Genomic DNA, 13,624 nt, shown 5'->3' with positions numbered 1-13,624 from the left:
GGCATGCCTCACAGTTGTAACAGGCATTTGCCAGGGGAGAGATCCCATATGGCCATCACGTGGGGGATGCTGGCTAAGCACTGGAACCGTGGATGATGACACCCATCAGAAATGCACACAAACCCACTGAAGAATGCCATAATGAGGCACACTCACAAACTAGGAACATTATAGAGCATGTGCTTGGGATGCTCATGTTACAGTTCTGCTGCTTTGACATATCTGGTGGAGCCATGCAGTACTCTTCAGCCACATGTGCGCACATGTTCATAGTATGTTCCATGCTGCACAATCCTGCAGAAACAGCTGTGGGAGGAATATCACAGGAAAGGGGCACGAACCCCCCCCACCATTGCTAAGGCATCCACAGGCACAGGGGGACTTGGAGGAGGAACTCCCTGAGCCTGCTCCTGTAGGCAGATGTAGGCATGGCCAGTTTGCCCTGGCCTTGGCAAAGAGACAACACATAGTACATACAGTCACAACCTAGGGACCCAGGGACTGACACCTCTCTCTGACTCACACACACAGTAAAATGGATGCCAGACACATTATACTACCTGTACCTTACTATGTACAGGCCATGTACTGTGTGTATCTGACAGACAGCCCTCAAGCACCATCCTCACAACCACCACAGGCACAAGGTAAGTCACACTTCTTAACAATAGATGAATGTAGTAGTATGTTTTGGTAGTATATCTCAGGTATTGCTGCATGTATGCAAAGGAATGGGGTGGCCTATCAGGATAGCAGCAGACAACTGACAGCTATGTGGGACAAAAGGAAACATCTGCCTAATACTGGCTTCCTCAGAGTATGCAGTAGCCCCCTAGCTGACAAAACTCACTGCAGTGTATATGGGGGACAAATAAACTGTGGGGTCATAGGTCACATGCATGGATATCAATGTTGGGTTCCCATACTCAACCCTCAGCCTCTCCCAGCAAGTCAGCCATAGACATCCATTAAGAAATGTCTGGCAAAGGCCCACAAACAGGGACAATGATGAAATAGTCCTCTGACAGACTTACACAGTGATATCACAGCAGGTCTTGCAGTTGCATGAAGTCTCTAAAGGGTAGAAAGTCTGAAACCCAAATGTCTGCCATTACATCCTAACCTTCAGTCTTTAGTGATATGCCAGTATTCTCCAAGACAGGCACAATCCTATGCTAAATGGAGTCAAAAAATAAAGTCAACATCGGCACAGTCTGTGCAAAAGTGTACAGTTGACAAGTATGCTCCCCCTGCAACACACCCCTGTCCCCATAGAAATGCAGTAACATGTATGTTTGTAGGGTAATACCAGCAGAGCACACATTCCCAGGGCTGTCCCAATCAACTCAATGACCTTTTGCACATCCACAATATGCAGCAGGGGTCAATGAGCTATGTATATCCGTGTTTAATACTGTCAGGAAGTGGGCAGCACTTACAATTGGCTGTAATTGCTTAGTGGCCTAGGTACAGTACTGTGGTTGACAGGGTCCATGTGCCAAGACTTTCTGTGCCAACTATCTTGCATATATCTAAAAAGAGCCAGCACCACCAAGGACACAAACTTCAAATAAAAATTATATGTATAAGACCGGTTTCGGCATATAGCCTTCATCAGTGAAAAACTATACCGACAAATAGTGTCTTATATACAAAAGAAAACACATAATTTCCTATAATCTCATTTCCCCATAACAACATTATTACTACATTTTGTCATTGACAGCAGGTGCAAATAATCCTCCCAAATTCACAATCCACTTTCTTTCCTTATAATTCAAAATAGAATGCCACCTCATCTTGAAAGATCTGCCCCCCATAATTTTATCAATCACAACAAAAGAAAATCTACCAGTAGTATGAGACTGGGTATGTCTAAACAAGGCATTAATTATCCGTTTATTACAAATGTCACTAAAATGCTCAGACATCCAATGCCGTAAAGGCCAAGAAGTCTGCCTTACATAGAAGGCAGAACATGTACAGCTAGCCAAGTATACTACCCAGTCTGACCACAATTTGCATAGATACGAATATCAAAAATCCGACCAGTATTTTTGGTGGTGAACTGTTTTGTTTTGTACATGTATTTGCAAAATGTCCACATGCATAGAATCCTACCAATCTATCCACTGTAAGGGTTACCTGATGACCAAGCTGATCGTTCTTGTATACAATTTTGTAGTGTGAAAAATGTGAACTTAGTGTTCTCCCCTACGATAAGAAAATTGGCACCACTCTGACAAAAATTGACCTAGCTCCTCATTAACCATAAGAATATTCCAGTGTTTCTGTATCACTTCCCTCAATAAATTTGTGTTGCTACAATAGGTAGTTACCAGTCTGATAACTTCAGATGCCCCCTGGTTTGATCTCCTTTATACTGTAATAGTTCTGGTCTAGATTTAATAGATGCCCATTCACTTGCACTAAACACGTCACTCTGTCTATATCCCCTATCCAGAAATCTACATGTGAGGTGAGACAAATGTGTAGTTCTACACACCAGTTGAATAATACATGATGTTCATCCACATAGTGCGGGGAATGTGTCTGTGGTAGGTCAGACCACTGGGGGCACAGTGATGGTACCTGGGTATCTGGTACTGTTTCTATTCCCTTACATTGTATGCTCAGTATGTACACACTGCTGCTGACCCAGTGCCAGCATCCACCCACTACTACTACCTATAACTTGCTATTCTGCTGCAGGGGTCACCAGGAATGGTAGCCATAGGTGTGAGGCAATAATATACAGGTGTAGAGTACATACTCACCTAGGCAAAGTATGTCAGGAATGGTCAAGGAGACCTGGACAGACTGTGAAATAACCCTGTATGACATTGTCAGACCGAGAGGGGCTCAATTACTGCACATGATGTGATACGTCATCTGTATCCACCAGTACATACTGTCAGTGTGTCACCCCTGCACTGACCCAATCATCAGGGAGCCTATATACTCACCACTACCACCAGAGATAGATGTACACGATGGCAGGATGACAAGTACATGGACATTAAAGTACATTTACCCTTCAGAGCACACAGAGCTCACATTCAGTGTGGGGCTCATTTCTTCCTCTCTCTCCACATCCATAATAGCACTGTACACAGGCAGACCTATGAGGTTAACATGTCAGCAGAGCGGTCAGTCCAAAACATCTGTCAACCTCTCTGTCCAACCAGTACTTTGGGTCCCTGACCAAGTAGATGACAGACACACTTTGCTATTTGAGTTTTGAATCTCACACACACACACACACACACACACACACACACACACACACACACACACACACACACACACACACACACACACACACACGCACACACACACACACACACACACACTCCTGTTAAAGTCTGGCACAACATTGATACCTATGGGCCCTGCAGCACAGATCTTAAGGTAGTTTGGACTGCCACAATCCATCTCTTCAACAGTTACTGTAAGACCCTCAACAAAGGATGACACATCCTACTGTGTTATGAGCCTATTAGCAAAATGGCAAGTGTGACCAAGACCAGGGCTATTGGAGTGAGCTATACAGTGTCATCACATGCATATGCAAGTACTGTAAAAGCTGACTTAGTGCTATACAGATCAGACACAATGACAAGGTGTAATGGTATGTGATAATAACTCATAAAGGAACAAGCGAATACTCTATCAATGCAGTAACTACACAGTTCAGACTCACAGGTGTACATGTATGATAACATTGCTGGACAGTCTGCAATACATAAAGGAAATGTGTAAAGTACTAGGTGCATAGGTTTATAGGATGATACTAGGCTATTGTCCTGGATGTTCTCATACGACTAGCCCAGATATTTGCCCATGTCCCCTCAAAGTCAGCACCTGTTTCCCCTGTCCAACTGGGACTTCGTTTTGGATCCAGGGCTATATTTTGTGTTTCCCCATGCAGTCATCCATCTTCTGCTTAAAGAAGGCTAGGGAGGTACTCTGCTAGATATGGGGAGGAAGTGTATTTTACAGACAGTGTATTGTGTGAGGCACGCTTGTATCCTGCCAAGTGCTATTCATGTAACAGATCGGTGAGGGCCTTGCATGTCAGTTGCATGAGTGGGGTATGTCTTATGGATATGCAGAAGCTCCATCAAAGGTGGATTGGGAATGGCCTTGTATGCCAGACACGTCACCTATGATCAGTCTGTATGTCTGTATGAGACTGAATAGAATGGCAGGGCTTTCAGCCTATCCGTATAGGATAGGTGTTGCAGACCCTGGATTTTCCTGGTCAGGAACATCTGTGGTCTCTGCAAATGCTGAAAGTGGTTGGCAAGGTACATCCCAAATAAGCCATTGTACTCAGTAATGAGACTGATAAGGTTGGAGTACAGGGATGCGCTGGCCTCCTGGTTCCTGGATGACATATCCTTATTTGTGATGTGGGAGATGCAGAGAGCCTTCTGTACAATGGTGCCAACATGTTTGAAACTGTCAGGTTGCTATCAGCCATGGTGCACAAGTCGCCTCACAGCTGATTACAGGCTGAGTATATAGTTATCACTGTCATAACTACTGTGGATGACATTTACCACAACAGGGATAATGATGCATTCCCTGGTATTCAGTTTGAGCCAATGCTTCTGCCACTAGTCATTGATTTGGGTAAGGGCCTCTTTGAGGATGCTCACATTACTAGGGGGATATTGGACAGTGGCCAGCTTGCAGTTATCTGTAAACCTGCTCAGCCACAGGCCACTGGTTTTGGCTTGGACCTTAGACAAGCATGTCCCAAACAGTAGAGTCCCCAGACAGAGTCTTGGGGTACACCATTCTTTAAGGATCTTCTACTAGAGGTGGCTTCCACTACTTTGACTGAGTGGGTACTATCATTGAGCCAGTTAGCTACCCATCTGGTAACATACAGGTCAATTCCTAGCTGTAGAGGTTTGTGTATTATGGCCAACTGGGGATTATTGTCAGAGGCTTTAGCTAGGTGAAGGTAGGCAGTGTGCACCATCTTCCCCTCGTCCATGTGTTTGCTGACTGCTTCAAATAAGTCAACCAGGTTTAACAGGCCTGATCCCCCTTTGACAATACCAAACTATGTGGGCTCCAGCATTTTCAGGTTGACGATGTCCCTGTTTATAAGGTCCTTGATAATGCCTTCATCGGTGTTGCAGATCAGGGTAGCTGGGCTGATGTGCATATGACTGGCTGGGTCAGTGGCTGTTCCACCTTTGTGTAGAGGGATGACACTGTCTGTCCTCTCTGCAGATGGGATGACACTGGTGCTCAGGCTTTGGTTGACTACACTGTATAATGGAACTGAGAGCACATGCCTGAGTTCATGTAGGATGCAGCCAGGGATATTATCAGGTCCCTTGGAGACTTCAGTTTGTTGCCTCTAAGAGGGCATTATGGACCTGCTCCCTGATGATGAGGGGAGGGGGATGGGTGCTGTGCATGTCCTCCTATACTGATGGGGGACAAGGAGGTGACGTTTTCACTTAACCTGTCTGCAGCAGGTTGGCTATAGCTATGGCATATATGTATGCGGTGTTATTGACCACCAGTACAGAGTGGATTTGGTTGTTGGCTCTGAGATTGCAGACATATGTGATGAAGGCTTTGTGATGTGTCCAATTTGTACTCATAGTTAGCCTTAGAGTTAATCACCTGTGACCTCATTTGCTTGTTCAGACAGAGGTGAGATGGCTTCCAATTTAGCACCTGCTCCTTCGTGGCCCTGTACAGCCAATATTCCCATCTATTATGGGGTTTGTGTATTGCTGCTGTTCACCACAAAGGTTTACTTTACGTTGGGGGAGGTGATTTTTACAAGTCAGGTATTGCCGAGTCCATACAGCTATGTAGGTGCTCATATAGATGTTTGTTGTAGTCTTGGTCACAAAGTCATGACACAGTTGAACACTTTTCCAATTTCAGCCTGGTAATTATAATCAATCTAGAAATCCTTTCTGTTTGAAGGCAATACAATAACCTGTAGCTGTAGACATGTATGCCTGTTTGATGCATTGAAACTAAGATTATACATCTGTAAAACAAATACAGCTTATTTTCCTGATGTTTTGCAACACATGCCTCTATGTTTGAGACTTCCAGCTACACCTATTAATACGTACATATGCACAGGTAATACTTGATATACATTTCTGTTCTTTGTCAGTATGGCACACTGTGTTTACACTCTTATAGCTCAGTCATACCTCTCAACCTGTTACAGCAAGACATCTGGACAAAGGCACACATAAATTGGAGGCAATGGCCCAAAAATAGTGACACTTTATAAATATTGCTGTAACATACGTAAGACAGTTGATAGCACAGTAGGTTTTGCATTCACAGGAATACTCTGAAAGATATGACATCTGACATTCAAATTTATGCTATTATGTTATGACGTCAGTCTTTGCTGATTTGCCATTGATTTGCTAGACATGACACTACTCTATGAGAAAATGACTACAAATAGGCAAACATGTGGTCAGTGTGCATAACTCTGGACAGTTGAAAGGTATGAGCTCATTATATCACATACAGTTCAACACACACTTCTGTGCCATTTGTTTACTATGCACATACAAACCAAAAAGACTGAAACAAACTGGAGAATGCACAAAAAGTGAAAACAGAGCTGGAAACTGGATGAATAATAATGCGAACTGCTAGATGAAATAAAAAACACTGATTTAATGATTTAAGCGCTTTCGGAAGGTCCAGTGCCCTTCCTTCCTCAGAAATGACCATTTTCACTTTTTGTACTATGCACATACCTTATATAGGTATCTTACATTTGTAAGACAAGCATATGTATCATAGTAGTATTCACAAGTGACATATGCATATTTACAACATCCCAGGTAGCTGGCCTGACAGTGTCCGAGTCAGTATTGTACAACAGACACTCCAGTAGTAGTCATATGCGTGTTGACCTTTGCTGGTGTAACTCACACAATAGGGTTGATTATTTTGTTGCTGGGCAGAACAAGAGCTGATTGAGACAGACTGATTAAAGCACTTTTAAGTAGTTGTAAGTAGGTTTGCGCGGTTTTGTGTGAAGCTAAGTAATGCTAAGAGATGGTTAAGTCTCCATAGCTTTACTTAGCGGCACTTATTCCCACTTAAACCCAAGCAAATTTTAAATAAAGAAAAGAAAAAAAGGGCGATAGGAAAGTGGTGAAATGGGGGCAAGCAGGGGTAAATCATTAGGAAAAGCAGCTAGGGATGTGCAGTGCGGGTGTAGGAAAGGACCATAGCTCTACTTTTCTCCTGTAGCAACAGTTCTGAATGATGTGGAAATTTGGAATTTACAACCTCACAACCCACAGGGTGAGGTGTTGGCAACATACATTTGTAGAGTAATTTGAGTGTAGATTGATGTATGTCACTGTACATGTGGGTGAAATGTAGAGCTATGTATGGGGCAATGATTTTTTTGCAGGACAGATGCCCCTTTTTTATTAAGGTGAGAGTGGAATGTTGGGGAAGGGCTGTAGGTATGTTTGGGGAGGTAGGTTAGGTAGGATATGTTGCATTCACAGACAGGCAAGACACACAAGACAGCAGACAGGGGCAGTATATGACACATGGAGGGTAAACACCTTGGACTAGGAGGGTGGTTGGGAATCAGAGGCCCATGAGCCCCCAAATGGATGCAGTGGGACAGAGATCCCTACCCATGGGCAGTCATCACTGCACCTTCATGGCCCGAAGGTGGCTGTGCTGGAGGCTGGATAACAGGGGCAGCCTGCCCCTCGAGGTGCACCAGGCAGTCCTCCATCTGGCTCAGCCATCCATCCAACTTGGAGTGAATGACGCTGCGCACCATACCCCAGAACTTGCAGCAGGTGACGGGCTCCTTTCCGCTCCCATGCCCAGGGGAGATGGGCCCCATCCCCTGAGGTGGTTCCACCCAAAGGTGGTGCAGGACCAGCAGAGGAGGAAGTTCCAGGTTGGTCCCAAACATTCTGGGGCTGAGTGCCAAAGCCAGATGAGGCGGGACAGATGGATCCACTGGGATCTGCCTTCCCAAACGTGCTATGGTGTTGAAGTTTTCCAAAATATATTGGTTAGTCATGGAGAAAACATTTCAAAATTAGTTATAACAGCATGCGTGGGTGTTCCAATTACCCCAAAACAACAGATTTGAAATGGTTGCATAGCAAACAGAACACATGCATAAATGGAACAACAGCAGGCATTGTAACAGCATGCCAGTTACATTGACAGCATCAGGCCACCAATAATGATATTTGAACAAGGTATGTTAATATGCAACCAATTAAATGTATGAATAATAATAGAACACAAGTCCCAACATTAGGTTTTGAGAAAAACATACCTATAGTATACAAATAATAATTAGTGATGCAGACAAGGGGTGGGGGGAGAGAAAAGTTTCCATTAACAACTGTATAGGCTACTATTTTTCACAACAGTACTGCTCAATACTCCACAGGTCTACCCTCAGTTTACATCTGCCTATGGCACATAGCTTCAGTACCATGTACATACCTGTTAAGCTGTCAACCTGGAAAGGTATGGAGCAGACTGTGACAACTATGGGTACATTACTAGAGGGGACTTGTACATGTCAGGGTTACATATCTGACAAAGAAGAGGTACCCTGCACTGCTGTTGTGTGAGTGTGCTACTGGCATACTTCACCTGGATTCCTATCTGTGTCCAAAGTTATTGGCAGCAATGACCACTAGCCATGACAGCATGACACTTGAGAGACATGTATCGGGAAAAGTGCATGGTGTCTGTACCTATACTGCTGACATTTGCAGGCATGGGGTTGGACAGTGGAACAGTTATACATCGTGTATTAGTATACCCTTCATACAGCTACTACAAACATTTCTTTACCTGTAAACTTGTGGAGAAAATATCTGTTACCACTATCTGACTATTTATACAAATATTCAAGATTTCTTGAGTGTATATATGCACACATCTTAGTACCACTCCCTGGATTCAAACCATGTCTGGGTATGCAAAAATGAACACCAATACTATTTCTCATCACACTGAGCTACTGGGGAACTGTTGTCTTTTGTTTGACTGATTTCTGCCTAATACTCTGTGCCTTAGACAGTCTGACCTTATAATCCTGAGACACATGCATGACAGATAGTGTACTGTGTATTAGTCCTTTCAAATAATACGATCTGGAAAGCTAAGGTTAACAAAAGGCAATGCTGTAGGGGACACACTATAATACATTGCACATTACTATTTGTTTCCAAAAACGTTTTACTATCTCATTCATTTTATTAGAAAAAACAGTACATTTTGTGACAAAGAACATTTTGGAACTTTCCTTCTTTCTATTTATTATTTCAGACTTACTATTCTTAATAATTCTCTTGTTAATTGTTCCTACATGACCTTCTCCATATAATTTAACATAACTTGATTTAACTTCATCTGAATTATAACCTCTCTCTATGAAGTTATACACAATTTTTTTAGTTTCATTTTTTGCCTCTTTAACATCACTGCATAATCTTTTAATTCTCAACATTTCTCCATAAGGTATGGACTTTAAAGTGTGTTCTGGATGACAGCTAGTGGCATGTAACATCCTATTCATCTGATTAAACTTCCTATGTATTGTAGTATAAATCTTCTTACCTACTTGTCCTTTCAAAGAAATATCCAAATAATTGATTTCCCCGCCTATCTGTAACCCGTCAAATTTGATTTTATAGTTATTATTATTTAAATATTCAGCAAATTCATTAGCCAAATTTTTCCATCCTTACAGATGAAAATCAAATCATCTATAAAGCGAAAATATAGAAGCACATGTCTATTAAAAAACTGACTTCTATAGATGTGTTCAATCTCAAACAGTCCCATAAATAAATTAGCATAAATTGGGGCGAATGCCGCTCCCATAGCTGTTCCTACTTTTTGTTTATATAACACGCCATCAAATTCAAAAATATTATTAGTTAAACAGAAGTATAATAATTCCATAATATATTGAGTCCTAGGTGTATCTTTCAAGAAATGTTGTACAGCTTTCAGACCTAAATGATGTGTAATATTTGTGTATAAACTGACCACATCTGCTGTAATAAAAAACATATCCTTGGTCCATTTTATTCCTTGTATTTTACTCAAAAAAATCATAGGAATCTCTAATATAGGATGGTAATTTCACCAACTCTGTAATCAATGTTTCATGCAGAAAGCTGCCCACATTGTATGTAAAAGATCCAGTCGCCGAAACAATCGGTCGACCTGGAGGCTGATGAACATTTTTGTGTAATTTTGGAACACAAAAAAACTTTGCTACAGTACTATTCTTTGTATACAATTTATTTGTAATGTCCTTGGCCATAAAATAATGTAGCCTTTCACCTTTCTTTAACAAGTTGTATAATTCATGCTGTGCTTGCCCTAAACTTGTATCATTCACAATGCTGTATACTTCCTCATTATTTAAATGTTGCAAACACATTTCTAAATAATCAGTGGAATTCAGAACCACTAATTTGCCCCCTTTATCAGAGGGTTTAAATATCAAATCTTTATTTTGACTCATTTTCTGTAGTTTAAACCACTCTAGCCTGGTTAAATTATAATGCTTGTTGTTTTCAACTGTTTATTTCAGTTCCTTTTCTATGAGAAACTGCAATGCATTGTTGAAACATTGTATACAAGAATTCTTGCAAGGAGGACAGAGAATATTTTTAGTTTTGATTTTGCTTAAATCAAACTGGGTATAAGCGTTAATCTCTACTTCAGACTCACAAGAAAAGTAACTTTCCCCACTGGTAGTGGAATCATAATCACTTCCCACAGAGATAACTTGTTCTCCCTGGTTAAAGAAATATTCCTTCACATGCATTTTTCATACCAACTCGTGAATTTCCCCTTTCACCTCATATAATCGAGGTAATACAGTAGGTATGAACTTTAAACCTTTATCCAAAATTCTTAGTTCTACATCATCAAAAACATAATTAGATAAATTAACCACATAATCTTTTAAACAAACTGATTGTACCTTATTTATTTGTCCATTTGCTTCTCTTATAATGCCCTTCTCCCAGGTCTCCACCATAGTCCTGTCCCTGCCAGCCTCTTTTCCTTGTGTTAAAGTTGTTATTGTTTCCACCGGAGCCCCAAAATGTCCTGCAAAAAGATTGTTCCTCAGCTGCTTTCTGCAAAGCTGAAAATTCTTGCCGAAATTCTTCCTCTTCCTCTAGCGAGGACGCTCCACTTTCGCCTGTCTCCTATCGGAGGGGACGCAGTTTAAAAGATTTTTTAGTCCGGGGAAGATATAAGAGACCAATACAAAAGATAGGAAATGTTATTACTAAGAAGGGAACATTTCCCTGTGAAAAATGTGCCATATGTCAATATATAATAAATGAGGCAGAAAAAATAGGAGATAGAAGTTTTAACACCATGGTTACATATTCCTGTATGAGCAGGGGAGTAATTTATGTGATTAAATGTTCCTGTGGTAAAAATTATATAGGGGAAACTAAAAGAAGTTTAGCAGAGAGAATAAAGGAACACATTAGGGATGTTAAAAATAAAAAAATGTTAAGCCCAGTAGCAGAACATTTCCATTTAGCACATGGGGGGGCTATTAAAGAAATGAAAGTTACAATTTTAGAACAAATAGAAAATCAGTACGGTGATGAGAATCTGTTAAAACACATTTTAAAGAAAAAAGAAGCTATTTTGATTATGAAATATGAGACTTTGCAGCCCACGGGGCTCAATAAGGAGTGTAATTGGCAGGGTTTTACATGTTGATTGTTTTATTAGTAATTATGAATGTTTTATTTAATTGTTTAATTGATTCATTGGAAATGTTAAGAGAGTATATAATGTGGATGTATTAATGTATAAAGTTTTTTTACTCTGTAAAGGCAACAGCCGAGGTGCTAGAGACGAGACTATAAGGTTTTATCAATAAATTCATCTGGGTGGAAAGTAGAGCTGTCTTTCACTGGTCCTTCTTGTGGTTAAAATAACATTGCTTTTTGGTTTGTGGTTGAAATATTTCATATCTTGTTTTACAGCTCCACAATCTACTGTTTTGCATAATAGTTGGTTCTCAGAACAACCTCAGTAAATGCATGCTGTCAAAGCCATATTTGCTGTGAAGAATCTGTACACATTCTATTTCTACAACATACCAGAGTAAACACAACAGTTTGTGATATAAGTCTTTACTTTAGTAATATGACACATTGCTTTACTTCTGCATATCCTGTAGATCAATATTAGTCTGGCAAACTTTATTTATTCAGTAGACACAGAGCACACTATACCTACTGGCAATAAACAATATACTCCTTCTTATTTATTGCACTATATACTGCAAGATAGATCTGTACTCACCAGCCTGTCAGCTCAAACTTGATAGTCTGTTGGCATGGGCCACCACATTGCTAGCCCTCTCTGCTGCAGCCGTAGGAGGATAAATACAAACATTATACATACCTATCTATCACATACTCAGGCTAGAATTTGGTACAGCTATGGATGAGATATTTACAAACTACTGGAGCATTCCATGCCCGAGCATCTTGGAGCCAGTGGGCCAAGAGCGTCCCCTTTCTACACTTTAGGTTCGCATAATGATGCAATACCTGCTCACCAGTTTGGGGGATTCCAGTAGCACTGGAGAGATCATGTGGCAGATGGTTCCAGACCACCACTTTGTACTGTGAGCTCTGGTACTGGCCCTGCAGCAGTCTGTCATCATGGTGTTCAACAAGGAGCCTAGTCATGACCCTGGACTCCAGAATGCCCCACCACTGTGCCTGAAAGCAGTCTCCCTCACCAATGCCAGACATTGTTCCTACACAGATCAAACTGCAACAGGTTCTACCTGTATTCCCAGCTGTGTGGTTTAAATAAGGTCATAATACTGTCCTTTGCCATCATTGGCCCATTTTGAAAATGTTGAGCACAGCTGAGGGGTGTGCAATGCTTAAAGGGGAAATGCTGAGCAGTGCTTAGCGGTGCGCAAATCTGCTTAGCTGAGCTGACTGCTGCTTAGAATTAACGTCTAAGGAATGCTCAAACCAGGTGAGCAGAGCTAAGCACTGCTAAGCTTTGCTCATTTTTCATTTCGGAGAAACTATCAGAATTGTGAATTAATTAGTCATTACTGACATATTATTCAGTGTATATGATTTACTTTACATAACATCCCCATATGTGCTTTCATTACATTACCTTGGGGTATGACTATATTGTATTGGACACTTGTGTATACATGGGTGATTTCACATGTTATATGCACTGACACTTCCATTTTGAACCGGCTACATTACCCCGGTTAACAAATATCAATTGCTACATAATTTAAAATAAAAAAAAATAATTTTAACAATGTTTTCCCATGTAAAAATAAAGTGTCTGTCTGGGTATTCTAAGTATGAACTGCTGCATACAAAGCTGGAACTCTACCCACTATGCTATCTTGCCATTGAGGATTTAGCTATGCATTTGTATTTAGCTCCTATGAGATGTTTAAGCAATGCTGAGCAGAGAGCCATGACATGCAAACACAATCAGCTACGCTTAAACTCAACTTAGAATGGAAAAAAAAAGTAATACAATAATTTTAATTACATGTTTTAAT

Source organism: Protopterus annectens, chromosome 3.part0 (assembly GCF_019279795.1).
Source record: "Protopterus annectens isolate FY-2018-M chromosome 3.part0, PAN1.0, whole genome shotgun sequence".
In the NCBI taxonomy this organism is placed as follows: domain Eukaryota; kingdom Metazoa; phylum Chordata; order Ceratodontiformes; family Protopteridae; genus Protopterus; species Protopterus annectens.
Note: the sequence above shows the minus strand (reverse complement) of the source record.